The following is a 26259-nucleotide window of genomic DNA, read 5'->3' as shown; positions in this document are numbered from 1 at the left end:
TGGAAGGGGTATCAGCAGAATCAATAATTGCTTTTTTGTCTTTTTTTAAAGCTTTCTTGGGACAGAAAACAATACTACAGGAAGACAGAAAAAGACAATGCTTTGTACAGGGAGGGAAAGGGCTGAACACCCTTAATGGCTGATTTTGGAGAGGTCTAACACAATACAAAGGACCCCTTGTCCCTTGTTGACAGCTGGCTGACTTGTGCCTCAACTACACAGAGTTAAAAGAAGTAGAGGAAATAAGCATTATACCTCTAAATGATCACTAAAAATTGTATCTTTTCCTTTGTGTTATTGTAGGGCTGCCATATTCCCGGATTTTCCTGGACAATACCGGGATTTCAAAGGTGGAATGGACATCTGTGGGGAATTTCTGAGTTCAACAACTTTTCGGATGTCCTGGTTTTTACTTTTTGAAATATTGCAAATCTAGATTGTGGAGGAACTACTAATCATAGGCACATTTTTAAAAAGTTGGGCTTCAGAGTATCTCACATCAGTACTATGGAATGAAAGGGTTGTATCCAATGTTACAGCAGACCCACTGACATTAATGGCCATAGCTGACTAATTTCAGTTATTTCCTCTGAGTTTACTCTGAGTAGAACCTTTTTGAATACAGCTCCATGTTTACATAATTTGAACTACCTTCCCTTTGAATGGAAGATAGCCCACCATACCCCCTTCTTTCTCTTGCTTGCTCACTCAGACAGAATCACACCACAAGATTTAATGCCAACAAATCAAAATACCAAGTTCTCTGGAGCTTGACTAACAAGACATTCTTTCTTAGTGGAATGTTCGTCATTCACTTAGAATCTCAGGCACTCTTGGGACTGCAGTTGACAACACAGAATTTGTACATGGTGCCTTGTTTACTGCTAGATACTTTTGACAGATACCCTTTCTGGTCATCCCAGATACAGCTTCTGTTAGAGGAACTGACTGAACTTTGTAATTATTTTACTCCTTGCCCTTGAAGATAAAAAAAAAATCCTTCTAATGGATTATTTACTTTCCTTCAGTACTTCTCTAAATCAAAATGTATTTCATTTGCAGTTTAGTATAGGTTGACTTCAGGACAACAAATTGAATGAATATGTGTTTATTCTTATTAAAATATTTATTTTTCTGCAGAAAGAAAAAATATATGAATGTTTCTTCTATAACCAATTTCTTCTACATTTTTACAATCATTTCTTTTACCTAAGCTAATGTAAGGAACTCTTTTTACTCCTTGACTATTTATTGATAAAGTATCTTGGCTTGGTTAGTTTTTTCACTCTCTCATTTTGCTAGAGATGTATTCTGTAAAATCCTCATGTTGACATCACATGTCTCACCTGTGTATGATTTACAAAAAATATATTAAAATCTTACTGATATTTTTATCAGTTAAAAATGCTCTTGTTCTGTGAGAACACAACTGTTAAATATTACTGGACACCACTGTGCAGTACCCATAGGCGCCGTCTCCATGGGGCCTGAGGGGGCCCGAGCCCCCTCAAAAATTCGTTTGGGGGGGCTCCGCCCCCCCAATAATCTTGGGCGCCCCTCCAGCAGAGCGCCGTCGCCGAGGAAGCCTGAGAGGGGAGGGGAGGAGTTTCCGGGGGGAGGGAGGGGAGAGATCAGATCGCATGGGGAGGGGCGGGGGGAAGAGGTCACCGAGAGCCACCTGAGCATCAGCCTGAGGGCAAGAGCGTGGCGCTGAAATGGGATCCTCTGCTCACATGCCGAGGCACAATCGGGAAGGCGGAGCGTGGCTGGCTTTGCGCACCGAGAGAGGGGGAAGAGGGAAGAGGATCGTTCCAGCTGCGACTCCCATCAGAGGATACAGGCAACAGGATTGCAGCGCCCTGTGGACGGACGAGGCTGATGCAAACTTTCTAGGGCTGGGTTGCGCGCGCTTTTGGAGAGTTGGTGCTTTCCTCGTGAAATGGAGGAAATAACGTCAGGTTGTCCTTTTTTATTTTATTTTATTTTTTGCACAAAGAAAGCAAAATTTAGAAATACTTGCACAAAGATGCACAAACAAGCCACGATTCAGAGACGCTCGGTCAGATGTAAAATCGAGACAGCAACCTGGAAAAGAACTGCAGTTTGTGATCCGAGGGCTGAAGCGCAGGCAACTCTGGAGCTTTGCATCGCCCTGCTCGCAATAGTCCATATCGCGTGCCTTTCTTGTCCTTGTGACATCATCGCACCCTTGTGGAAATGCACTCCCGAGGGAGCTGTAACCCCCGCCTCCTCCCCACCTGCTCCCTCGCCAGCCAGCCAGCCAGCCGCGCGCCCTAGCCGGAGAGCCCCGGCCGTCCCCATCGTGCAATCGGCTGGATCTCCCTTCAGCAGGCCGTGCTCACAACTCGGCCCAGGGACCCCCCAGCAGTGGATCTCCGGCCCAGCTGAAGAATCCGGCAACAAGCCCCCTCCTCCCCAATCGCTCCGCCGAAATACACTCCAAAACCCCCCAGATAGGCCGCCGGCCGCCAAGTCTCGTGGCGCCCTGAGTGAGGGTCTCTCCCCAACACCGCCACCTCGAACTGCGTTCTCCCGGCTACCCGAGCGAACCAGCGGCAGGACCCCGGTATGGCCCCCCCCAATATTTTTTATAAGTCGGCGCCCCTGGCAGTACCTCTAAATATCTAGTGTTTCTGCCACCTTTTTGCCAAGAAATCATGTTCAAGGATACTCACAATATATGCAGTAGACAAACAAACAGCAATACATAAAAATAACCAAATAAGAATTCTGTAGCAATATGTTCCTAATATAGTGTTAACATTTCCAAAAATTACAACACTTTAAAAAAAAATCCAATCAAAATATCTGCATCTATATTAACCTTATAAAAGCACCATCAACAATCAGCTCGGTAATATGAGTTATTGAAAACTCAATTAGCAACTGTCACATACTACATGCAGAACTCATCACACCTCTCTGCTACACACACACACACACACACACAGGCACACACCCCTCTGGTCATCTGTGTAGGAAAGGTTTCATGTGAAATCTGCCCTCAGAAGCCAAATCCAAAGCAAATTTTTCCTCTCTTATTTGGAAATTAATCTTGTTTCCTCCAAGGACATAATTGTTGCAGCAAAAGGGTTTATACCCAACCAGTGCAAAAATGAATGTTTAAACAGAACATTTAATGATGGCTGATGTCCTGCTTAACAGGATCTCCAATTAGCAGCTTCATTGAAGTTTCTTATCAGCAAATTAGATTACTAGTGTAAAGAAATCTGTTCTGCCTTATCACTCCCATTCAAATTGCATAATTAGTGATACACTTGTTACTATCACTTTGCTACCATCTGCAGAACAGAGGAAACAGAAATATTCATACTACTGATGAGTCAGTTTGGATAGTCTACAGATTTGTCTGATTTTATTCAAACAATGATAAATACTCCCATGTGATAAATCTCAAACCAATGAAGTTTTTACCAACAAAGATGTGGTTCACTGATAAGCAAAGCAATCTAGAAAAAGTCCATTCCACATGCTTTTAAAAATGTGATACCAACTCATTATACACTATAGGACAGATCCTGAAGCTGAGGCTCCAATACTTTGGCCACCTCGTGAGAAGAGAAGACTCCCTGGAAAAGACCCTGGTGATGGGAAAGACTGAGGGTACAAGGAGAAGGGGACAACAGAGGACGAGATGGTTGGACAGTGTTCTCGAAGCTACAAACATGAGTTTGACCAAACTGCGGGAGGCAGTGGAAGACAGGAGTGTCTGGCGTGCTCTGGTCCATGGAGTCTGGTCTCCTTGTACCCTCAATCTTTCCCAACACCAGGGTCTTTTCCAGGGAGTCTTCTCTTCTCATGAGGTGTCCAAAGTATTGGAGCCTCAGCTTCACTATTTGTCCTTCCAGTGAGCACTCAGGGCTGATTTCCTTAAGAATGGATAGGTTTGATCTTCTTGCAGTGCATGGGACTCTCAAGAGTCTCCTCCAGCACCATAATTCAAAAGCATCAATTCTTCAGCGATCAGCCTTCTTTACGGCCCAGCTCTCATTTCTTTTGCAACTATTCTTAGTGCTGTTTATCTTCTGCACAGATCCCAGGCTGGAGCTGTTCTGTCCAGCCAGAAGCACTAAAGTCCTATTCTGTATTATAATGTTCAACTTCAATGAATCACATCCCATGAATTCCAGCTGGTGGTCATCATGAGCAGATTATTTCCACAGAAGCTTTGGGCTGGAGTAAAATTCTTAGGCGATACAAGCCCTCTGAGCTGTGGTCTGAATTTCTTGTAGCTATCCCAACTGAAGACTTTTGTTGAATGGCCTGAAAAGCAGCTCGTTATTTCATCCTCCTCAACTGCACCATTGTTCAAGTTCAGGGAGAAAATAGAAACTGCTCTGTGAAGATGAGATTCATCCCAGATAAGGGGACATTGGAATTAAGTATAAAAATAGTCTGCAATTAAAAGGCCACAACTTGTCCAGGAACCCCGTCAATACATTTGTCATCAACAAATTCTACTTTTGTTTGTAGGGGAACTTTTGTGACTTTTATCACGGTTACTTGAGGTCACCCTTGCAATCACACATTGTGTCCTTTAACTTAGAACGTCACACATAGTTAAAAACTGGCATTTAAGTGCAATCTTTCTTGTAATTTCTCTCCATCCACCCAGTATTTCCTTTCCTCCTTTTCTAGAAGTTTTCTAGCCTTTTCTTGTCATTTTTCTCTGTTAAACTTTTTACTTAGGTAGTGATTGAAACATGTTTGCTGCTTATCTTTGTTCATTTGACTAGATCTGCTGTTTCTTACACTGACCAGTTGCCAAATATTTTCTTCTACTGCTCTTAAGAAAAAGGCTACAGGAGTATTAACAAAGTATACAAAGTTCCAAAAACAAGTACAGTTGCCTCCCTTTGTAATGAGAGTCTGCCTTTCATTTATCATTCAGTTGACTCAACTGTTTCTCTCAGCATTTCAGTGCTTTCCTCTATGTAATCTCTTGTGGCTCTCTATCAACTCAGTGCTGTGCTCTATTGTAGAAAAGGCAACAGAGCGTAACATCAGGACTAGATTCCCAGAGCTAATGCATAAGGCTATTTCATCTGGGTTTTGCAAGAAGGGAGTTCTGTCATGTATTCTGGGGGCATTAGGGGCAAATGGTACTGATACTTCAGGAAACCATCTGAATAGCCAAGGATCAATTTACAGGAGAGCTGTTTTCAACTAAAAATTAGTAAATCCTTTTGCAAGCAACTGTTAATTGTAGCTCACTCTTCCTTCTTCAGCCATAGCCACAAAATAAGGGGCCAAATGCAGAACCCTTTCCCAATGAGAGCACAACACAAATTTCTGGATGGGTAAGTTGCCATAGCAAATAGAAACGTAATTGCACATATATTTAAAAATGTATTCCAAAAAGGAAAAAGCAATCCCCCAGTGGTGGATTTGCTGTCAAAATCCTTGATGGAAAATCATGCTGTTAAGAAGCCTTTGCTTCACAGTTTGATGCTTGCATTGCAATTAGCACATCCTGCATCACAAGAGCCAGAAACTTGCTTCCGCCTCCTTCCCTGACACTGCAGAGCAAACCTTACATAGAGGCAGAAGGCAACCCTGTAGCCCAGTAGACAGGTAAGGTGAACAAGCTGAGCAATACCTGGGTCACCTGAGATGCTTAAGGAACAGCACCTGTGGGCATTTTAGCTATGAGATCAAGCCTTCCATATTTGTATAAAGCAGCTAGAAAATATTAACATGATGCTCTGTAGTTTCAAGGGCGGAAACTGCTATTTAGAAAGGAAAAGAAAAACAAAACAAGTGCCAGTGCTCCTGGGTCTTGTGATGCAGGAGGTGCTAATTGCAATGCAGGCATCAAACAGTGAAGCAGCCAGATGGATCTTGCTTCAGACGAGCAGCATGGATAGATGCCATATAAAACTGAATGCAGGTGGTGATGTATAGTCCATGTGCAGTAGCACATTGTGTGCCTTGGCTGCTGTCCACAGTGTAGCAAACCATAGAGGGGGGGTTGTACTGGTGTATGGGCAGGGGAGCAGTGACATAGGGAGATTTCTGTAGCATCAGCACAAGCTGCCTTGTGGGTTCATTTCCAAGAGCAGAGCTTCACATCAATTTGTGCCTGGGTGCAACTGGCAACATTTTGCACGGCATCAAAAAAAAAAAAAGTGCTTCCTTCTTCCCTCTCATGTGCCAATTCCATATTCCCAAGTAGGCATGCAAAATTTGGAGGCAATTTCAAACCAGATCAGATATGAGCGGCAAACTAACAAGTTTTTGTCATCACAAACTATACTTATGACAACTGGGAAAGAATAATATGTCCAAAATAGGGAACCCAATGGCATATCCCTAGTCTTCAGACATAGTTTGCAGGTTCACTGCTCAGTAAGAACTAAACCTGCTGCCACTTTGCAGTGTGTTACTGACAAGTGTAAAGGCATTGGGATGGCCAGTGCTTAATCATTCTATACAATTAAATTGTATATTTATTAATTTGAAAGAAATTAAAGAACTCTCCCCCTGTCTGGCTACCCATATTTGGGTACATTGTATAACTGAAGGACCTCACCACAGAATTTCTGGCAGTAGGCCTATATACTGTCTCACCAGTTTCCTAAGGCGGCTTATTCATGCCAACTCAAATTATGCATAATAAACACCATCACGCCAGTCGTCTTTACATAGCTAAATAGGCCGAGGGTGTATAAAAGCAGCTAAATTCTGAGTCTGGCTAGTTCCTGACTGCCTGTAAAGCCTCAACGTTCAAAATGAGTGCTGTTTATTGCAGAGCTCCTACATGTGTCACCCTTGGGGGTGCAACGATGAATGTACCCTGGGCAACATGACCCTTTCCCGCTCTTCTGACCCCCCAGCCCAGCAGAAGAAAACAGCAGCTGCCCCCAGGCTTAGGGCACCGTCGCCTTCTCCTTCCACATGACCGAGACGGGGTTTTTGTGAGGCAGCCAATCAGCGCCTGTCCTAAAGGCGCGAGCCACTGAAAAGCCGCAAATGGGGCAAAAGAGGGCGGAGGGCCGGAGCTGGGGCTTGTAAGCCACCGCTTTGCGCGGCCTGCACCTGCCCGCGCAGGCAGGCAGGCAGGCAGGCGCTCCCCTCCCCTATTGGCTGCCGGCGCCTACAACTGCACGCGCCCGCGAGCAAGCCGCGCGCTCCGCTTCCGCTCGGCTGAGGTGTGTTTTAAAAAGGCGGGAGGGCCCAGCAGCGTGCCGAGCTTTCTGGACGCCGACGCCGCGGTTCTGGCGCGCGGCAGCCAGGCGGCGCTATGCGCTCCGCTTGGAGCGGCGAGGTGCGGCACGCAAGTGGAGAAACGCAGCCTCTTGCAGCAGCAGCAGCAGCAGCAGCAGCAGCTCGATAAGCGCCGTGGAAGCGGATGGAATAATAACCGGGCACGGGCGAGCGCCTGAGGAGAGAGCGCGCGCGGAGTTTCTGGGCACCTGAGCAGGAAGAAGGAGGGATTCGGTGGGGATTGTTGCAAGCGGCGGATGCGGCCGAGGATTTAACCCCAGCTGGGACTTGCTGGCTGCCCTCGATGCCCATGGTTTGGCACAGCGGGGCGGGGAGTGCATAGCTCCGGTGAGTGCAGGCGCCTTTTCTCGCGTCGGACTTCTTCTCTCAGGCTGGGAGGCGAGGAAAGTGGGTGAGCCGAGGAAGGAGAGGTCTGCGTTTTGGGGGGGGGGCGCATTCCAGATCCGTTTCTGGAAACCGAACGCCCGCGCGCGCGCACCTTCCTTTCCTCCTGTCCAGATCCCACCTCGTCAGAAGAAGGCAGCCCCGCTTGAAAACTCCGAGCGGCTGGGAACGTGGCGAGCCTTCCCTGCCTCCCGCAGAGGCGGGCTGCTGCCGCGCCGGCTTCGCGCTTTTGCTCGGGTGGGCGGCGTGGCCTCTGGAGGGGACTCCGCACCTTGCGCAGGGGGAGCGAGCGAGCAAGCAAGCAACCTCTCGGCTGGGCAGGCGCGGGGCTCGGAAGCGGCGTTTGACCGCAGGCCAAGTCCCGACCCCGGCCCGGTGGGCACGTCCATTCCAGGGCATAATAGACTGATCCAGGCATTGTTTGGGGCGGCCGGGGGCGGGCACGCAGCTGGGGAACGTGGCGGGCCTTTTCACCCTCTAGCCATTACTCAACGGCGCAAACTTTTAATTTAATAATGCACTTTCCGATCGATTGGTGCTTGCAGCCCGAAGTGAATTAGCAAAAGCCAGCCGAGGGTGTGTGTGTTTTTTGTTTTCTTCGCGTTCGTCTTCGAGGTTGGTGGCGGCGATGGGAGATTAATGAGGCTGACCTCCTGGGTGTTCTCAAGGAAGGTGATGGGAACTCCTTCCGAACTGTGTGACTGGAAAACCCGTAATGTATATTGAATTAAGTTAAATCAAAGAGGGGATCGATCTCCGAGCTGCTGAACTAGGGCTATAGGCTCTTATTGCTGTGTAGAATTAAGTTTCTGACCCCAACCCCACCTCCTTTTAAAGGTTATTTAAGAAGTGCTGTCCTATAATATAACGCACGACTCCTTAATTCAAAATGCTACGCCTCCATCCGTCTGGCTGGACAGCCCCACAGGGATCTTTAGCTCCGAGCCGTTCGTGTGCCAAACACCAAGCCCCGATTATTTGCATGTGGACTTGGGAGTGAGCCATTGTGTTTTCACGTAAGAGTGTGCCATAGACTTCTATATACCTGTGCCTTTCTTTGAGTCTTTTAACACCTGTTAGGCACCCTGCTTCTAATCGCATTATGCGGAAGTAAACACAACGAAGTCACGGGGACTTGCTTCCACGGAAATCTGTTTCAGGCAGGGCTGTTGGGAGAGACATGCCAATCCAAGTATTTGTGCAAAGGGGAGAGATGTGGCGGCGACTAAGATGTGTGTTAAAGGATATCTAGCTTACAAAAAGATCACCATGATACTAACTGGCTGTGATCTCTGCCTTGGTCTGTGTGGTGCAAGCCCTTTTTAACAGAAGCATTAGGAGAACAACATCCAGTCGGTTTGCACTGATAGAAATACTGTCTTTATTTCTGCTGTAGATCGTAATTGCAAGCAGCTTATATTTCAGCTTTGAAACATTTGTTTCACGCTAAATCCTGACATGTACAGTGTCAGATCAGGTGTGATTTTTCCAGAAACAAAAATTGATCTGAATCTGACTCAGCTGTTATCAGGAAGCACAGGATAATCCCCCCTCCCTCTCACTGGAACTATGCCTCTGGTTTGCAGACAGCTGGATGTATGTTCCTAAAAATGGCATTTTATAGGATCATCAGAATAATCTATTGGTGTTTTTGAGGGGAATATTTTAAAAATACACACATGGTTACATTCTGAAAACAAACCTCTGGATGCATGCCTTTAAATTCCTCGTTTTGCTATGCATCTCAATATGAAACCCCTCTCCTGTGTTTTCATAATTTGGTATGGTATGAATTCTGTAAATGGTGTTCTGCAGAGATCTGCTTAACAATGTGAGCAGGAATAGTAATTACTACTGCAAAGGGCCAGCTGCCCTGTAGTTTTAGTGGCTACTTTAATTCTACACTGTACATAGTGGAAACCTAGAGTGTGGGGTGATATGTGTAAATGAGCTGGGGTCACATCAGAGGTGTTCTGATACAGTGAGGTTTTTACCCATATATTCCTTTCATTTCTGAGCCCTTGTTTTGCTAAGCGACTCAATGCTAATCTCATACACTTGTTGCATAATTATATGGGGGGGACGACGACATCTGGCACTAAATATTGCATTTAAGGGTGACTTATTTCCCTTAACGGTGGGTTAGGTCATGAGATTTGTTCCGGCTGGATTCCTTGATGATGTTATCAGGTGTTTTTAGGACAAACTCTCTTTATCGTCATGTGAAAGAATGTAACTTTTATGTGTGAGGGAGAGAAAAATAATGTAATTGATCTCTTAAATGTATTATGTATATGAAATGTCATACTTCTATCCATGCAACTACATGCAAGACAAATTCCCCCCTTGCATTTTTAAAAATCTTTGTTTTTATCTCTATGTTCACTAATGGTTTTCCCGGGGGTTGCCAATGTGGCCCCTGTGATGGGCACAATAGTGCCCCTGAAGCCTTCCTTCACTGCCTACATAGTCTCTTAGCACCTCTACATTCAGTGCCCCCTTAATCATGAGCTGGGAAGTGTAGTCACTTTCCTCCCCCCTTGAAAAGTACATTGAGCTGAAGGAGGTATTTATAAGGGTGATGATGCTCTTTCCCACTTCTTTTAGCTCTGTGTACTTTTCAAAACTCAGATTAATTATGAGTTTTGTTTGGGATCTGACTTCTATCCAGTGCCCACAGCTCTTACTCAAAAATCTGAACGCTCCTACAACCTAAAAAGGTTGGCAATACCTGACTTTACTATGAAAACCAATGTGAGAAATAAGCTCCAGGGGCAAGGTAAAGGTAAAGGTACCCCTGCCCATACGGGCCAGTCTTGACAGACTCTAGGGTTGTGCGCTCATCTCACTCTAGAGGCCGGGAGCCAGCGCTGTCTGCAGACACTTCCGGGTCACGTGGCCAGCGTGACGAAGCTGCTCCGGCGAACAGGCACCAGAGCAGCACACGGAACGCCGTTTACCTTCCTGCTAGAAAGCGGTACCTATTTATCTACTTGCACTTAATTGTGCTTTCGAACTGCTAGGTGGACAGGAGCTGGGACCGAACGACAGGAGCTCACCCCGCCGCGGGGATTCGAACCGCTGAACATGCGATCGGCAAGTCCTAGGCGCTGAGGTTTTACCCACAGCGCCACCCGCGTCCCGGGGCAGATGAGGGTTAATTCAGGCTGCAGTCCTGTGCACACCCACTTGGATGTAAGAAATAACCCACACCAATTCTGAGCGCTTCACTGGCTAAGCACAGTTCTCTCCCCCACCCTGGGTATTTATTCATGTGAGAATTCATTTGTAGAAGATACAAATATGTTTAATGTGCAAGGTTATTTATGGAAACGTGGATGATGCAAAAAAAAAAAAGTCATCTGCACATAATGTGACAGTCTATGCAGTTGTGTGCACAGGTAAGCATAGATCCTCTTAGTACCTGCAGACACAGAGGAACAGTCACTCCCATCATAAAATGCAAGTTAAGTGAAAGCTGTGCAAACAAGCCATAATTATGCCAATAATAATAGTAATAATGGAAGTGTGTGGGTGCATATAGTGGAAGTGAAATCGTTTCCAAAGGAGTAAAACAAAATCTGAAGAAATTGCTCTGGTGAGGAAATGTTATGTTTTACTTAATGTTTAATGCATAGAGTATTTGGTTGCAATGGGACTCCCTCCTGAGAACCCTGTTTGTGTGGGAGACGGGAAGCATTTTCCTCCATGTGTTCCAAAATGAGATGCACAGATTGGTTCTTCCTAAATTCTACCTTTTGTAGTCACTATTGGGAGATTCAAATGCCTGACTCCTACCACCCCCAGACACTCAGATGTTACATATAGAGGTCATGAAGCTGCATGGGTAACTGTCACCTGCCGCCACCATGCCCAATGTCTCCCCCTCTTCACTAACCATGTGTCCCATGCACTTGAAAAGGGATGGACTCTACACTCATATTGATCTGTGTGCATAGAGCTCCACCCACCATGTGTGTATTATCCTGGATCTTTCATTGTGTGGAGTTCTACATGTGTAAGTCTATAACCTCCACAGTCCCATGGCACATTTGAGGGGGACCATCTGGATCCCCCATTATGAATTGCACAGCATCAGCTGATCCATCTTGGAGGTGGTGGGAGGCCACCTTTTCCCCCAATCTCCAGCCTACTTTCCATGTTAGTATGAAACTGTATTTTCATACTAAAGGCAGAACTAGCCAAGAAGGCTCTTTGGGGAGGGGGGTAAGTCTACCTGGACCAAGTTTGATTTTGCCAGTAGAGTCTGATGGAAAGGACAGTCCTTTCACAGTCATGCTGCCGCTTGAAACTTTACAGGTTTATAGCTGCTTTCTGGGCATGATGAAAATGTATTTCCTTATATGAAATGCAATCAAAAGTTTTCCTGCCCTGCTAATAGGTGTAGCCAACTTACATTTCTTTCTTTTCTGCTGCTGTAATTTGGCTATCTGTACATTGGTTGTCTTTGTTTAAACAAGGTAATATGTTGACTGTATTTTATTTTCCTCGTTATGCATGGCTGCCCTGCACATCTTATGACTTAAAATACCACCACCAAGTTGTACGCTACAAAAGGAATATAGGGTGTTTGGTTTTGGACTCTTTAGCATCCCTGACCACTGACGATGCTCACTTGGGCTGATGAGAATTGCAGTTTCATGTTGGAGTTATTCAGGTTGGAGTACTTATACCTCTCATTTCTCTAAAACAAAAAACAAAACCACACACACACACACACACACACACACACACACACACACACCCTAGGTAGCCAGATAATAAAGGCCTAGTGATTTTTCACTGAAGTAGAGCCTCCCTAAGAAATCTCCTCTGAAGAAAGCAGTTACTTGATTTGGGGATGGACCCTGGCTCAGTAGTAGGGCACATATTTTTGATACAGAAGTTCCCAAGTTCAATCCCTGGTAACTCCAGACAACAGGATCATATAACAGGTGATGGAAGGCGTGAGAACTTGGAGAGACACTTCCAATCAAAGTAGATAACAGTGGGCTAGATGGATCAGTGGTCGGACCTGATGCAATGGCAGCTCCTTAATCTTTCTTGTCTTCCTTCCCTAGCTTGGGTGCTTGTCAACTGAATCACTGTTGATGCTGTGATGGTTGCGTGCACATCTGCTTGTTGTTGTGACATCTAATAGCGCTAGGGGCCAATGGTGTGTGCGCACACTTCTATTTCAGAGGCGTTTTGCTAGAGGATTATAAAGCATTGCCTGTCAAAGTTTAGGAAGGTCTGAAAAATCATGTTAGTTATGATGGTAGCATACAGATTCTAGTGAGCTTTCCAAGCATATAACACACACATCCATCTTTATCAGGGCAGGGTGTCCCAATTTGCTGCTTGAGGTGAAACAGGATGTGCCGCCTTGGCCTGCTCTGCTGCTGGCACTGCCGTCTTACCTGCTGCCACTTCTCTGCCCATCCTGAAGGCTCTGCTGCTGGTAAAGAAGGGGCGCTAACATTGGTGCCAATTTTATGTGAGATCGCGTGATATCTTGCATGCTCTGCAGAATCTCACACAATTTTAGATGTCCTCTACAGCTTCACAACTAAAGTGGCTAACAGGGCAGTGCTTCTGAGAGTCTCTGCCTAGTGCGACTAAGTGGTCACACTCCCTTAAATCCACCTTTGCTTTAGTGTTCCGTTATTCCATGAAGCCAAGTTTCCTTAATGATCCACTGCTGAAAAGATTTTGAGTCAAGTTCAGAAAATATAATTAACACAAGGTTGGTTTATTTAAAAGCCCTTAGGAATAATTAAACAGTGCTAAAGTTCTGGATGATTCAATCTGTTGAGTGATACTTGAGGAGTTTTTCTTTTAAGTTATTCACTGATTTAGTATTGTTATGAGATATTTTTTGTGGGGGGAGGGTTAGGCTTAATGCCTGGGCTCCCTTCTAGTTCCTAGAATAGCAAAGCTGACTTCCTGCTGAGATAATGGGAGCACAAAGGAAGGGGTTCTGTGTGAGATGGTACAAGTACCGTAGTTCCTCAACTCACAGGTAGTTAGAAAGACAAAAGGCCAGAGTGGAGCGATGTGAGCTAGAAGCAAAGAAGCAAGCTGGAAACAGACAGTGAGAGCAATGTTTGATTTCTGTTTCAATCCAAGGTTGCAGCTATGGGGGAATCAAGGCCCCCTTGAGGTGTTAATGCTGTGAACCCCTCCATTGTAAACTCAGGGTGTGTGTGTGTGTAAATAAACCACATATTATAGAGACATATCAGTCCCCATTATACCTCATTCCAAGGAAACCAAACCCTGGGTAAGTGCCTGGAACTCCTGGAATCTGGCACCGCCTGGAGATTGGGGTAGCATGCCACAGTATGGTGTTTCTTATATGCAATACGTATAAGACTTAACTGAAATCAAGCTTTATTCTGTGGCCCATTGATTACCACAGGTTTTCTTGATAGGTATGCATTTTAAAATGATACCTTTCCATAGCTGGAAGCCAGTTTTGTTTGTGTTAATATTGATCAGACAAGGAGTGTTGCTCAAGCAAGTTAGACTTCCCCAAAAGCAATGTTTTTTTTAAAAAATAGAATACATAATTACCCTGTGGGCCTTATTGACACAAAATACTGGCTAAGATGAATGCTTTTCAATTTTAGTATTAAATATTTTCCCGATACTATTGAGCCACTTGTTTCAGGGTGGACATGATAACACACTTACCATTGTCACACAGATTTGATACAAGGCATAAATGAAAGTGCACCCAGGCTAGATTTACTGGGGGTGGGGTGGGGGTGGAACCTGGAGCAAAATTTTTCACTAGTCTTCCCCATAACAGCATGTAACTGCAGTAGCTCCATAGCACTGGAGAATACTATACTATAAGCATGAAGGGCTGTGGGCATGAGACCAACAGTTACTACTTGAGGAAGGAGAGGGCCGAGGAGGAAGTTATATTTGAGCCCCCCCCCCCCCAAGATCTGGATTCAAAGTCCAAAAACAGGGAAAACGCCAGGGGCAGGGAGTATGTGTAAAAATGCCGAAGAATTGTTAAGAACAAAATACTGCTTCGTTTATTGTCAGATTGCTGTTGTATTTTATTTATATGCTGTCTGGGTTTCTGGCTGGGTTTCTTCAGCCATTTTGGGGGATGACACCCACCCCCCAAAAATAAGGACATCAAAGGGGCATGTTGGCAAGTTGAGTCAAACTATGATCACAGAAGCTTAGTTCTGGCTGGCTAGTGATGCATGAAGGCCAGCAGTAATTGTTACCAGATTCTGGTACCTGAGAAGAGTCTTCTGGGACAGACCCCTACGAAAAAGCTGACATGGACCTTTTCCATGTCTTTACATGTCCCAGCCACCAAGCATACCATCCGTATGAGATATAACAGCACCATGCATCAAACCCCATGTTTCCAGACTATAGTTCTGCCATAGTAAGAAAGAACAAAGGACTAAAAGGAGCCACAGAGCAGGTGGCTCAATGAGTGAGGCAAGCCATGCATACTTGGATCAGGTCACATGCATGCACCATATGGTAAAGAATTAAGGCACACAGGAAAGGTCCTTAACCCCCCCCCCCCCATTTTATCTGTTTTAAAGGTACAGAACCTTCTCATAATGATCCCATTTTTTCTTCAAGTTAAATGCTCATATTCTTCTTACTTTAATTCAATGGGCTTTTCATCTGGCTCTGCATTGACATTTAACTTTAATATTATGGAGGCTGATTTACTGAGATGAATACCTTTTTTTACACCTGGATAAGTACTACTGGGGTAGAGCTTGGGCAATTTAATCATGTCAACCATTGGAGTCTCGTTTTCCTCTTCCGGGGTAACCTGAAGCCTAATGACTGTTTGCATAGCATTTTGTAGATGAAAGGCATCCCGTGTTAATTAGGAGAGGGATCCCTGATGCACATAGAGGTAACATGTTTTTATTAAATGCTGTTTACATTAAATACTTTGGTTAAACATATTGGAAGGGTTTGTTTTCTGTATCTGAGGACTGCAGGCTTCATCATAATGATTTCTGGGAGCTATGGCTTTTATTGGTTTTCATGACATTTCGTGTAGGCATTGGAAGCTTTGATGGTGTACAGCAGGCGTAGGGAAACTCCAGCCCTCCAGATGTTTGGGACAACAGTTCCCATCATCCCTGACCACTGGTTCTGTTAGCTAGGGATGATGGGAATTGTAATCCCAAACATCTGGAGGGCCGGAGTTTGCCTATGCCTGGTGCAGGGTCTCAAGGCAGAGAACATGGTGGGAGCAATGCAGCCTCTAGAGAGAATTCTTTCTGTTTTGAAGATCTTGGATCATGAGTGCAACTAATCCAAATGAGAGCCTGACCCCCCCCTTAAATTCTCTTCACTACCTTATTTAAAGGGTAACTAAGTGAAAGCTGCCACCACCATTAAACTCTCCCCCCTTGCCTTCCTCCCTCTTTGGGTACATTTCTCCTTTCCATCCTCCCCCTGCAAGTGGCCCCAAACAGATCAACGGAAAATATCAGCACAACGCTAGCATAAAGATGGGGTGATTTTGCTGTGTTGCTGTCTTCAATGGTCCTCACTTGAACCTCTGGGGGCGGGGAGTGGGCACCTGTGCTGATTACCACTTAAGTAGTGATTTCATTTAAGCTATGACAAATACTATTAATAATCAATTTTTTATACTGCCCTTCATCTGAGGATCACAGGGCAGTTTACAATATAAGAACACAAAAGTACACCACATAGTAACAACCAAAAACAATGCCCTGACAGTTTAAAGGGGCATAGATTGATTAATCAGCTGAAGGTCTGGTTATAGAGAATCATTTATGCCCGACACCTAAAGATACGTAATGAAGGTGCCAGGTGAGGGGGAACATTCCACAAATGTGGAGCCACCTTGATTTTTATATCCAATCTTCATTTCCCTATAAGTTTAATAAAGTCTTTCTAGGTTGGATTATGGAGTTGGCAGCCTGTGTTAAGACCCTAAGGAGCAACCTCCCACATGCTTGTTCACTTGGTCACTTTGGCTGCACCTGCCCCCCTCCCCCAAGATGCAGGGAAAGGAAGGAGGAAACACAGGCTGAACATCACACAGTGGCACCTGTGGAGTTTGTTGGCAGCTGGGTGGTGGTGGTTGTCTCTGTATAAGTGATTTATTTTTTGCAATGAACAATGCTAGGGAAGAGTGACAGCAGTAGCTGGTGTGGTGGGGGAGAGCTGTAGAGCCCCATCCTGACAGTGGCATCCCTCCAGTTGGCCATCTGCCCCAGGGGTGGGGCAGGACAGGGCAGGGCAGGGCAGGGCAGTGGAGAGGCTGGGGCTGTATAGGCGCTGGATTGGCTCCACTGGTGCCTCTGCACAGGTCCAGCCTCACCACCACCCTGCCTTTTCCAGCACCATCCAGATAGGGATGGGGGGAAACTCTGTTTCCGTCCACGGTGAAAGGCGAACCTACCTAATTTGCACTTTTCTGAACAGCATGTGACCCGAAACCAACCCACCCTTCGAAATTTGCACATCTCTGAATTTTGCAACAGAGATCTCTGGCCAAGAAATGTATGCAAAAAGGCATACACTGGGATTAAGTGTGCATAAAAATGCATATATTAGTGAAACATAGCCTACAAGAAATGCATTCTGTTAGGGAAATTTGCTTTGCAAAAATATCTGTATTGAGAGAAAAATCAAACTAAAATTCTGATGGAAATTGTGAACTGATGTGGACATGTGGCGATCTGAGCTTATGGAAAATAAAGGCGAGAAACAGAGAGAAACAAAAATTGACAGATTCGCCCATCCCTGACTGCAATTGGAGCTCTGATTCTTATTTTGGGAGGGCGGCTCTACTCTACCCCATTGACTGCTACTTAACAGTAAACTCCCCCCCCCCAGGTTAATCTCACAGTCCCTAAGATTCCCTTCTACTCAGAAGTAAGAGTAGTGAGGAGGGTGATGGCAAGAGAGAGAGAAAGCATGGCATGCAGCCTGCCTTTCAGGGCTGGTGCCTAGTCTTTATTAACTGCCCTGGTGCAGTTAATGACTATGGTAGTACTGTGCTGTGACAATGTTTCTTTGTACCTCTGTGCTTCTTTATTCATCATCGATTGGTACCATTATCAAGACTCCTTTCCATTTTGGACGGAGTGGCATGTGTGTAACTTTGGAGCCGATGATGCAGGTAAACCTTAGGGCAGTGAAGGATTGGATCTAATGGATATTCACTCAGCCATCTCTTTTGTCTGATCTTAACATTGTCCTGCGGCTCTGTGTTCTGTACTTGAGGATGGCAGGCACTGAAGCAGGGAGGAAATGCAAGGGGGGGCAATACGTTAGTCAGTCTGAGCCAGCTTTAAGGCTGGTTGGCACTGAATGATATTTGCAGACAACACCACATTTATATATTAGGCGTACTTCAGTATTGAGCCAACATCTAGTAGGCATATCATAGCTGTTTCAGATTTCTGACATTTAACTAATGTCATTTGTGACTCAGATCTTGCATTTTCTGCCTGGTTTTGTTTAGTTTTTATTTCAGCACATTCTGAACTGTATATAAATAGAGACTGGCTGAAAATTTAAATACTGAACTATTCAGTTGGCATTTTTCTCACCTACTTGTGCCTAGCGAAGTATGACTTCCTGACCGCTCTGGAAGGGGTTTGCTTTCTTCCAGGACCAAACTGGATGGTATAAGAAATGTGTGGTCATGTTTCATGTGCCTTTTACAAAAGAAAGAGATGGCAGTTACATGTCATTCAGGAACAGGGTGATGGCATGTGGGAAGGGGAATCAATGTGCTATACAGCAGTACCTCAGGTTATATACGCTTCAGGTTACAGACTCTGCTAACCCAGAAATATTACCTTGGGTTAAGAACTTTGCTTCAGGATGAGAACAGAAATCGTGCAGCAGCGGCAGCAGGAGGCCCTGTTAGCTAAAGTGGGGCTTCAGGTTAAGAACAGATCTCCAGAATGAATTAAGTCCTTAACCCAAGATACCACTGTAGTGGTTACAGGATCAAACTAGGACCCAGGAGACCAGGGCTCAAATCCCCACTTGAATAAAGCTCACTTCATTTTTTAGAAGCACATGCCAAATCCATTCTCTCTATAGAAACTTCAATCTGTCCCCTTCTAATACTTTTTAAGACCTGCATAGCTGATTTGGGGCACCAATTTGTCACTACGTCTGAGGAAAAGGTGTCAAAGAATAAGTTTAGTTGAGGAGGGCCTAAGTGCGTATTGTGTTATGAATTGAAATTTAGTCTATTGTCTTCCTCCATTAGCAGTCTTTTAAATTAACAGAATCTTTACATTCGTTGTTTGTTATGTGCATTGAATGGGCTCTTGGTTTTCCACCCCCTCTAGTAACAAAGCTTGTCTGTCAGTTTGAGAATGTAGCGTGTTCCTCCTTCGCACTACTACTACTAAGGCACTTAACACATTAGAACCTGATTACTAGACAGTAATCCTTTCTAAGGTGCAAGCTCTTCTATTGAACATGGAATATGTGCTTACCCACATGCATCTTTGCTGCCTATTTCCTCCGGGGGTCATTCATGACAAAAACTTTGAAACTGGGATTATGAAACGTGACAGCAGCTCTCATCCTGCAGATCAGCTTCATCCTGGCTTCTGCTACTGGTGCATTTTGTTTGCTAGGGTGATAATTACATCTGCTGAAAGCATTTCTGCCCTACTAAAAAAAAATATCTGATTGGATTTCAAAAGAATCTCATTTGAAATCTGAACCAAAATACAGCCTTTCTTGCCACTTACACATTTCTTTGCTCATTCAATCCACACACATTTGTCCTTGCTTACAAGGTTATCAATTAGCTAATATACATATTTTTTAATGATTGGTATTTATAGTGTTGCACGCCACCCCAATCTGAACAGTGCAAGATTCCAGGGGTTCCAGGCACTTACACAGAATTCACGTTTCTTTCAGAATGAGGCACAGTGGAGACTGGTGTCCTTATGATATAAGATTTATTTACACATATGTGTGATCACGTTTCATGTGCCCTTTTTAAAAAAGAAAGAAATAGAAGGGGGGAAATACTTGAGACTTCGATGGAGGGGTTCATTGCATTAACACCCCCAAAAGGGTCTTGTTTCTCCCACAGCTTCAGCCTTGGCTCTGTCTCTCTCCGTAGCTTGCTGCTTTTCTTCTGATTCATATCTCTGCAACTCTCAACCTTGGCTTTGTCCACAAGTTGAGAAAGGGGCCCCACCCATTTACCACCTTACACAGAGCCCCTTTCCTTTCTTCCCCTTAATGGCCCATCACCCAGGCAGTTGCTTCACCAGGAATCTAGCCTGGCTTATATATTTAACACTTGCTGAATTCAGGGGCTAGAAAGGTCTTAGCAGACATCCTGCTTCCCTGCCTCAAACACATATCTATAACATCCAGTGAGGTCTGCCCTCATTGGGACTTGTGGTTTATATTCTTCCCCCTCCAGACACCCTGCTCCCCCAAAATCTGCTTTTGAGGGGTCCCCCAGGTCAATGGAGAAAATTTGAGGGGCTGGAGGGGGAATAACAATAATAAGCCTTTGCTACATAAGCAGACGCTTGTACTACATTGGATCTTTCCCCATACCTTGTAGTTTATGGGAGGAATTCAGCATAATGCCTTTACCATTGTTCCATCAGCACAAGGTTTTCAGCTTGCCAGATTGAATAATCTCCCTCCCAGTGATATCCTTGGGGTTCTCCTGACCCCACTGAGCCAGTTTCTGGAGGCACAGGGCAGGAGGAGAGAGAAGGGCAGAAAGCACCATTGCTCTAGCGAACCTCTTTGTGAGGGCGTCCACTAACAGGACTAGTTTGTTGAAACTAGTCTGTTGTGCTGCAGCTAAAAAAGAACTAGGATGGCAGCAGAAAGGGGCAGCAATTTTTTTTTTAAATGCTGACTTTCTGATGTGCACTCCAGATTCTTGCTTTGTAGATGCAACTTGAATTCAAGCTGGGGATGCAGAGGATATTCTTTTGCAGACAAGGCTCAAGCTGTAGTTGCAAAGGAAGAATGATCCCTTTACATCCCTGGCTTGAATTCAAATGATCTTCCTTTGAGTTGAAGCTGCATCTGCAAAGCAAGAAATGAAAGAATTGGGAGTGTACATAAAGTGCACTCCCATCTCTTTCCTTTGAAGTTGAATCACCTGATGTTATCATGATGCTAGGTGATTGAGAGTGGGGTGGCCTCACCCACTTGCTGAATTTGCCCATGGTGTATGGGTGAGCTCAGGATCTGACCCACTGACTAGATCTCTGCCCCACCCTGCCCTAAAGCTATATTTAGGCTTTCCAGTGATGTTTTGGTGTAATAAATGTCATGTTTTCAGAGATCAAAGACGATAAAAATTCAGATGTTATGTGATTAGAATAGCATGGAAGTCAGGTCTAGGCATTTTAGAGGGGAGGCGGTCAGTCTTCTTACATGGCATGTAGATTTTTATTTGAACACGCACAGAAGAATGCATGCATTTGAAGTAATTTTAGATGGTTGTAAGTGAAGACATTGTGACAACTGCTGTCAATAAAATGACATTTGTTCTGAGGAGCAGATGGTACTCTGGAAGTGACAAATGGATTCAGTTTGAGTGCAATTGAAACATAGCACTAGAAACGTAATCGTAAAATCCCACTGAAACTCATGAATCTGCACAATCCATTTTATATTTAAACATACACAGGTCTGCATTTAGAAATACCAGCAACTATGAGTCAAAGCCCTCTTCAATCAACTACCATCCATGCACTTGGGTGGGTATTGGAGCAGAGGGCACTGGTGCTGCTGGCCTTGTCCCAGATAATCTTGGCGGCATCATACTCTGCTACGACTGAATTTAGAGTCCCATACAAAACAACAGCCAAGCATTGCTAACTGAACACCAGGGAATATAGGTGAAAACATAGCTATTGGGTTTGTGTGTGTGGATGAGAAGGATGGAGAAAGTTACTTAATTGGCTTAGAGGGATTGGGACCATCTGGGCATAAAGATCAGCAGTCTCAGGCATTTCTACAAGAGTGGGAGATAGGAAAGGAGGCATCTTACAGGGGAGGAGTGCTGGAGGTGTCCTCACTGATGAGGACAGTGCAGCTATTTGGGAAGTGTCCCTCCATCAGCATGGCAGTGGATGAAGTCCACCTGCTGCAGCCTTCCTCTGGCAACTTCCTCTGCCTCTTCCATAGTTGTTGATGTCCCTTGTGTAGCTCGGGAAAATGCTCTGTGTGGTTGCAGTCTCTCCAGCTGCCATATTTCCAGCATCCTTCTTTGGATTTAGATTCAGGTCAAGGTAGAATCCTGTTGGCCATTCATTGTGTCTCCTGATCTCTGTTGGGTTGGTAGCTACTATCTGGAATGGCAAAATTGCAACACAGCAAAGAGTAGACCAGTAGCTGCCTCCCTCTGGCTTAGCAAATACGATCAAGTCTCCATTGAGCTAGTCTTGTAACTCTGGAGCAGGGTAAACAACCAAAGTAATTTTCTGCCCTGTTGTATGTGCTAGGGTGCAGTTTCTAAGTGAACTTTTAAGTTCCATCTGAAACTGCCACATCAACATGCTGGCTTTCTTGTTTAGCATTTACTTAAAGCTGGGATATAAATGGAGTTGAGTACTTAATGGAGTCGTACAGAGGTCATGCTTCTTCCCCCAGAATAGCCTGTCAAGCCAGATTTGCAATTTTATTTCCTAAAAGCCATTTCAATTCATCAACTTTGAAATTGAGACCATTTACAAATAAGCATTTAGGTCTACACCTGGCAAATTCCAGTAGGTCTCTGAATGAGCAACTTACAAACTACAGAGGTAGTATTTAGAGACAGAACAAATTTGCACAAAAACTTACTCACATTGACTTTTGCTTTGGAGCTTTTAATTTCTCTCTCTCTCTGTCTCACTCACTCACTCTCTCTCTCTCTCTCTCTCTCACACACACACGCACACACTATGCCTTCCCATTTCTGTTTATCAACAACTTTGATCTTCTTTCCCTTCCTTCCATGTCACACTTTAACATGACCAAGAAGCAGATCCAAATGGAAAAGCTATTCATGGAAGATGCATTGGTTTTCTCATTTACTTTGGTGAGCTCAAGTAAATGGGTTGCAACCAGAGATGCAATTGAGAGCAACCTTTTAGAGGCCTCGTGACAATGGATCAAAACAATATTGATCTGATATTGAAAGAAAATCACAATCAAGCTTTCTTAGTTCAGTGCTATCCCGTTAGAGCACGCACATGAGAAACCTCCAGATATGAAGCTTTCTGTGAGTTGGTGTGTTGCGAGTTCCCACTGACTTCAGATCCTAGTAGAATATTTGCGAGTAGCCGAGTAGAAGTTTCAAGGTAAATTGTGAGGGGCCCCCCAAGAGTTCGGCTGCCTAGGGGCCTCCACAGGGGTTAATCCGGCACTATTGCCTTGGGTTAGCAGCTGCACAGCTTCATGGTTCTAGACTAATAGTCTCTGCTGCTTTCCAGGGCCCTCCAGTAAGGACATTCCACCCACCTCCTCAGTTAACTAACTCCTCAGTTACTGTCGCAAACTGCCATTGTCTGAATGTGTGTTTACATCTAGCAGTGGTGTTGGGACTATGTCATGGCCCCTTCGTGTGTGTGAAAATGGAATGGACAATTGTCATTTTTGAGGGCTTATCTTGCTAGGAGAAGCAGAAGGGGAAGCAATTTGGCTGCAAAACATTTCACACCTCCCATTGCAACGCTCACAAAATGGCTAACTTTGAGCTAGAAGGACCCTGCAGACTTCACTCCTTCATTTAATAACACCTACGCAGAAAACTGCTTTCAGCTAGTCATTCAGCAGTCGGTGTGGCTCAAAATGGTTACGTTCCCCCAGACATTGTCTGATGCTCTTGTTGTAATGCTGGAGCCTTTTATCACTGTTGGCAGCTTTTACTCTGGCTGCACATTGTATTTCAGTATGACAACATCCTGCCATGAAAAGAGCTGTAATAATACAGTAATGCGTACTACAAGCTCTAAATGCAGCCTCATGAGTGGTTCATATTCCAAATGGCCAAGCACTGGTGGGGATATACAGTGATTATGCATAAAACAGCCATTGTTTATTATAGCCCACTTTTCTGATAAATTAAATTTAGCTGTGATGTTTTATCCAGTATATAAAATAGATTGTATAATTTTACACTGGTATCATTAACATGAGGTTGTAGATCCGCGGTGTGCCACACTGGTGTGGCTGGAGAGGATGACAAGTGTGGTGGGACAATTCAGTGACAATCAAAGAAATATTTAAACATTTCAGTGTAGTACAATAAGTCAAACCTTGGCTTGGATGCAATGCTGCACTGATCTGACACACCCAAGGAGAAGCAAAGTGGCTTCACTCTGTGCCTGAGCCTAGCTGGTAGGAAAGAACTTTCCTGTTGTTGTTTTCCAATCAAAATGTTCAAAACCCAACTCTGCAGCTGCATTTTTAGGATCCCCTTGTCTTTTCTTTCCACGGCTGGAAAAGCAGCAGGAGGGGTGGTTTTGAAAGGGGAAATGGCTGTCAAGGAAAGGGTTAAGCAGCTTCACCCCAGACTGCAGTGGTTCTTAAAGGGTGTGGCAGGAGAGGGTGGCAAGCGCAACGGGAAGATTCAAGCGCAATCTACATTATATTTTGGGAAATTCATTTTCTTATGTAGCTGCATTATTTTATACTTTCTGGATGTCCCATGTTCATATTGTAAAGTAGTTGTGCTCTGTGTTATAAATCAAGCACTGCTAAGAGTCGTTTATTTTTGTTATATTGGGGGCTGTGTGCACACCATACATTTAAAGCGCATTACTTCCCCCAAGAATCCTGGGAATTGTAGTTTGCCCCTCACAGAGCTACAGTTTGCAGCACCCTATGGTTTTGAGGATTCCTTGGAGGAAGTCATGTGTTTTAAATGTATAGTGTGCACTCAGCCACAGTCTGACAGCAGCACCCTAACCATGTCTACTCAAAGGTAAGACCTATTGAACACAGTGGGACTTGATGCCAGGATTTGAGACCTAGGCTCAAATCCTAACTCAGCATCAAAGCTCCCTGTATAGCCATGGGCCAGTCAGTAGCTCTCAGTCTAGGAGACAGGAGAACTTTGTAGCCTCTGCCTTGAGCTCTTCGGATAAAAAGTGGAATGGAAAGGTTGGAAATAAATATATTTGTAAAATGCCATGTACATGGAAACAACATAACAGCAGCAGCAACAACAGAAGATAATTAATTGAAAGACTCAGATAATTAAAAATCACACATAGTAACACATGTTTCAAAAAGATGGGGGTGAATTTAACAACCCTCTTGGGAAAAAAATAAGGCAATTGCCTAACATTTAGGGTACTACTTAATATATATTACTTTGTGAATATCTACCTTGGATTGGGATTTGATATTGAATGTTCAGATATAGAGCCTGTTTGCCATTGACTTGCACCTTAGAATAAAGATACTCTAAATAAAAAAAATTCCTTCCAGTAGCACCTTAAAGACCAGTCTTTAAGGTACTACTGGAAGGAATTTTTTTATTTTGACTATGGCAGACCAACACGGCTACCTATCTACTAAAGATACTCTGTATTCAAAGTATATCCCCCTCCTCACCGTGCAATGGATTATTTGTGATAAGATCTAATTTCACTTGGGAAGCCTTTGCTGCAGTCAGAAGGACTTCACAATTCTGCCGATTGATGTGCAATCCTACGTGATAAAAAGCTAAAGTAGCTTGTTTTCATGTATTTCCTTCGCTGCTGTTGGAGTGGCTTCAAATTAATCATCAGATGGAGAGTCTGCAAAGCTGCTGTTGCCTGTGCAAGAGATAGCAAACCTCTGCAGTTCATAACATAACAAGCATTGTTCTTGGTGTCCATTATCTAGATAACGATGCTAATGTGGATGCCATGTCGCTCAATTTTGCCCCTTGCCTTTTATTTATAATTTCCAGGTCACTTCCACGCTCTCCTTTTCTGCCTAATAATGCTGCTTCCTGCTGTTCTGCTAATAACAGTTACTTCTGAAACACAGTCATGCATGCTAACTGAAGTCCTGGGACCATGTTGCATAGTTATCTATTTTGGACAAGCTGTCATGAAGAAGAAGCTATCTTACATTGTTGCTTGTAGCTGTGAATCCTCACCATAAATAGCGCCAGGAGAGAGAGAGAGAGAGAGAGAGTGGTTCCACCAGAGAAAATTTGGGATAGGGGAAAATGTGATGAGTAAGAGAGCAGACATGCATCAGATAATTTTGTTTGTTCATTTATTGCATGTATAAAGGTAAAGGCACCCCTGACCATCCGGTCCAGTCGCGGACGACTCTGGGTTGTGCGCTCATTTCGCTCTATAGGCCGAGGAAGCTGGCGTTTGCCCGCAGGCAGCTTCCGGGTGATATGGCCACTATGACTAAGCCACTTCTGGCAAACCAGAGCAGCACATGGAAACGCCATTTACTTTCCTGCTGGAGCGGTACCTATTTATCTATTTGCACTTGACGTGCTTTCAGACTGCTAGGTGGGCAGGAGCTGGGACCGAACAACGGGAGCTCACCCCGTTGTGGGGATTCGAACTGCCGACCTTCCGATCGGCAAGCCCTAGGCTCTGTGGT

General features: G+C 44.5%; 1 protein-coding gene across 2 annotated transcripts in view; it reads left to right on the top strand.

Moving 5' to 3' along the window:
• Window positions 1–7283: 7283 nt before the first annotated feature.
• RASGEF1C (RasGEF domain family member 1C) overlaps window positions 7284–26259 on the top strand; it is an 85639-nt gene continuing 66663 nt past the window's right edge. For both annotated transcript variants that reach the window (XM_082211638.1, XM_082211640.1), the window contains exon 1: window positions 7284–7596. The gene's annotated coding sequence lies outside the window, so the exon portion shown is untranslated. The remainder of the gene's footprint in view (window positions 7597–26259) is intronic.

Source organism: Podarcis vaucheri (assembly GCF_965113315.1).
Source record: "Podarcis vaucheri genome assembly, chromosome: 2".
In the NCBI taxonomy this organism is placed as follows: domain Eukaryota; kingdom Metazoa; phylum Chordata; class Lepidosauria; order Squamata; family Lacertidae; genus Podarcis; species Podarcis vaucheri.
The sequence above is the reverse complement of the archived record's forward strand: the minus strand, read 5'-3'. Positions and strand labels throughout refer to the sequence as shown.